This window comes from Salvelinus sp. IW2-2015, linkage group LG15, assembly GCF_002910315.2.
Source record: "Salvelinus sp. IW2-2015 linkage group LG15, ASM291031v2, whole genome shotgun sequence".
Classification (NCBI taxonomy): Eukaryota; Metazoa; Chordata; class Actinopteri; order Salmoniformes; family Salmonidae; genus Salvelinus; species Salvelinus sp. IW2-2015.
In genome coordinates, this window is record NC_036855.1 from 15,766,549 (window position 1) to 15,770,884 (window position 4,336).

The following is a 4,336-nucleotide window of genomic DNA, read 5'->3' on the forward strand; positions in this document are numbered from 1 at the left end:
GTGTGTGTGTGTGTGTGTGTGTGTGTGTGTGTGTGTGTGTGTGTGTGTGTGTGTGTGTGCGCACATGCATGATGCAGTTTGTGCAGGCTGATGTTTGTGTTTGCTCCCTCTCAGGGTCTCACAGTGACACCGGCCCCTCTCAAATGCCCCCAGACCCCACCCCATGGCTTCTGTTTGACTCGAAGAGCAGAAGCTAAACATAGCTGCATGTTCTGCTCAGTAACTACCATGCTCTCTACTGTAAGGTTCAGATGTTAAAATTAGAGTGCCTAGGTAAATCTAGCTGGGCCCTGGGACAACTTGGTATATCTAGTTTGTCCCTTTGAAAAACTGCCCATGATATGTTGTATTCCCACCTCTCTTGTCACATTTAGATCATGATCCTAGTTCCCCCTGCTCTCCTGTCTCTCTTTCCTCTTCACCCCCACAACCTGCAACCTCCTCCCTTGGAAACAGGCTTTTCATTCAAATGCATTTAGACTGACAGGAGTCGATTGCATATTAAATTAACAACCACTTWAGGTTCTGAGCGAAGCGGAATGCTGCCAATTTGAAAATATGAAGATCAGGCATGCATTCAGCTGTCATTACCATGGTTGAGAAATKGTGTGTTGGGGCATGGTTGGCAGAGACAGAGGGGTGGATGGGGGGAGCACAGAACATACAAATTATTTGACATACAGTACCACAAAACACACTGTGCACACTATTTCTAATCCTATATACTGACTAAAGGTTGAAACTCCAGCCGCTCTGGTGTAATGCTGATTATACCAGGTGCGGCCCATGTTAGGGTAAACCCACAGGGTGTTGTATCGATACATAACAAGACAGACTGGAGACCCCCAGGGGGAGTAACGTAATTCTGAGAGCCGGGGGACAGATGCTGCTCTGAGATGAGCTGTGACCTGTTTGTAAATGCTGATCGTTTAGGAGTCTATTCTCCCACAGTATAAATAGTGATGACCTTATTTAGTTAGTTCCACCCATGTCTTCCTGTCCCCAACTGAAAGGCTCCAGAGGCTCTTAGGACACCAGAGGCTCTTACTCTCCATTAATCCTAATTTTAACTAGTGAGAGGAGAAGTCCAAAAATGACCATAGATCAGCTTCTACTGGCAACTTCATACAACTTTGTTCCAGAGCACTATAGTCTCTACATCTTGAGACAGAGTTCTATTATTGCTCAGAAGAAGTGTTGTGAAAGGCCAAGGCCTCGTCGGCAGGTTTAGTTAGTGTGTGTTCCAACCCCCTCTCACTGGAGCCAGGTGGAACACACGTGCGTTCATTAGCGCTCTGTTAATGAGGAGCAGATGCAACATGTTCTCTCTCTCTCCCTCGTTCTCTCCCCCTCGTTCTCTCTCTCTCCCCCTCGTTCTCTCTCTCTCTCCCCTCGTCCTCTCTCTCTCCCCCTCGTTCTCTCTCTCTCTCTGTGTGTGTGGTGATGTGTGTGTGTGGTGTGTGTGTGTGTGTGTGGTGTGTGTGTGTGTGTGTGTGTGTGGTGTGTGTGTGTGTGTGTGTGGTGTGTGTGTGTGTTGTGGTGTGTCTGTGTGTTGTCTGTGTGAGGAACGGAGAGACTGCCGCGACTAAGGCTCCAGTGCGGCTTATCGAGAGTTACTCATTGACTTACACAGTTATAGAACACACACACCCATTCAGAAATATCTTTAGCCAGCCGAGAACATTTTGTATTTTGGGGAACAATCGAGTTAACTTAATCGCCTTAAATAGCTCTTATTGATGTCAAGCCCAATTAGAAGTACAGCACAATTCACAAACGCTCAAAGGCTCTTGTCTGTTAACATACTAATTCCATAACACATTATGCAAACAATTCACACAAATAGGTCTCATTTTCAGATATTGCTTATCCCTCTCTCTCTGCAGTCACTGAGTGATCATGAACAGGAGAGAATAAGCAAATAGACTGCGAGAATAGAAACCAAGATAGTAGAGTGACTGTTGGAGTGGAGTGACAGATCTCTTATCTTCTGCTTACCTCGCTAAACCTTGACTGTGAATATAAAGTTCAGTTCGACAACAGTTTGGTACGGCTCACACAGAAACACTGAGGATGACAAACCACAAACTGACTTCATTAGGTGAGTGGAGAAACATGTAGTACAGTGGTTTGACTTGCTTGCCTTGAGCGACACTCACACCAGCACACATATCACATCCCCCCCGGCGCACGCAGCACGCACACACACACACCACACACACACACACACACACACACAACACACACACACACACAACACACACACACACACACACACACACACACACACCACACACACACACACACACACCTCTCTACCGTGGCCCCCTAATTATCTGTGTTGAGCGCTGATAAGGTGTGGAGGTGCCCCATGGTTCAGTGAGGTGGGTTCTTCATGGGGGTTGGCTGGGGAGAGCTCTGTCCTTGGCCCTGTCGCTGGCATTTCAAATGTGGGGAGGCAGCATGGAGGAGGGCACTCAGGCTCTGCTTATCATCCCAGAGACCAGGCACAGACACTCAGCAGAGCCCATGGGGAGTTGGCTTTCTGCCCTACTGCACTAGCATTAAGCACACCACCTGGCTTCAAGAAGACCTTTCCCCCAGCTGTTTGGCTGGGGCCTCTGCCAGTGTGTCACACACTGCAGCAGGAAAACGCACCAGTCCCATGCACACTCTTGAGGTTGCAGACTGGGCCCCTTAAATCAGGTCAGCACATCTCTAACCCCAGTCTGAAATTATATCTCTCTCTGAAATGTCAGAGACCACCACACAGTGACATTTCAAGCTGCTGCGCCACTTCTGATCGGCATCATCCTCTCCTGCTTATGTACAATATGTGGACTTCATCTCAAACAACACCTTCATGGCCACGCGACTAAAGTGGAAGAGTCTGTAATGGGTAGAATAATAACTACAGATGTAAGAATCTTAATTTGCCCAATTGGAATAGTAGGGGTCAAAGCCAGCCATATGGCCGGGATAGCAGGGGTCCAACCACATAGGCCGGGATAGCAGAGGTCCAGCCCATGGCCGGGTAGAAGGGGGTCCAAGCCCCATGGGCCGGGATAGAAGAGGTCCAGCCCCATAGGCCGGGATAGAAGGGGTCCCAGCCTCCATAGGCCGGTTAGAAGGGGTCCAGCCCATCAGGGCCGGGTTAGAGAGGGGTTTCCGCCCCATAGGCCGGGTTAGAAGAGGTCCAAGCCCCATGGGCTCCGGTGTAGAAGGGTCCAGCCCTAGGCGCGTAGAGTCACCATAGGCCGGGTTAGAGGGGTTCAGCCCCATAGGCGGGATAGAAGGGGTCAGCCCCATAGGCCGGAATAGAAGGGGTCCAGCCCCATAAGGCCCGGGTTAGAAGGGGTTCAGCCCCATAGGCCGGGATAGAAGGGGTCCAGCCCCATAGGGCCGGAATAGAAGGGGTCCAGCCCCATAGGCCGGGATAGAAGGGGTCCAGCCCTATGGGCCAGGATAGAAGGGGTCCAGCCCCATAGGCCGGATAGAAGGGGTCCAGCCCCATAGGCCGGGTAGAAGGGTCCAGCCTTATGGCCAGGATAGAAGGGGTCCAGCCCCATAGGCGGGAAGTCCGGGACCATACTGAGTTCAGTCCCATCGTGGCAGTGCTCAAAACTGTCAGAGCTCCCTGGAAGGCTGGCTCTCTTATTTTAAGGACTTCAATTAGAAAGCTTGGCTGGGATGGTGTGAGTTAACTTTAATAGGGCAATTAGGGATAGTGTGCCTTGAAAGCATGCCCTCTTGAGGAGTGGGGAGAAGGGCATTCATTACACATGGTTGCAAATCTAGAGCAGAGCACAGTGTGCTGCTGGTGATGTAGAAGAAGAATATCACATCTGTGAGCTATTTATCAAAGACTACAGTGATACTGTATGATTGACACTCTAGACAACAATGGGAAAACTAAAACTTTAAGGTGGTGAATGTGAGGCCAAGGGAGTCAACCCAACCACGCCACCAAGAACACATTTTAGTGTTCAAAAACTCAAACTGAACTATATACACTCAGTTCTTTGGGGATACAAATAGAGTGACGGAGAGAGAATGATATACGATCTCAGTCATTCTTCTAAATTGGACAAATGTCCTTTAATGGGTTGAATAGAGGGGGAGCAGTTGTGTGTGTGTGTGGTGTGTGGTGTGTGTGTGTGTGTGTGTGTGTGTGTGTGTGTGTGTGTGTGTGTGTGTGTGTGTGTGTGTGTGTGTGTGTGGTGTGTGTTGTGTGTGTGTGTGTGGTGTGTGTGTGAGAGAGAGAGAAGAGAGAGACGAGATTGAGGAGGGAGAGAGAGAGAGAATGAGGGGGAGAGAGAGAGAGAACGAGGGGGGG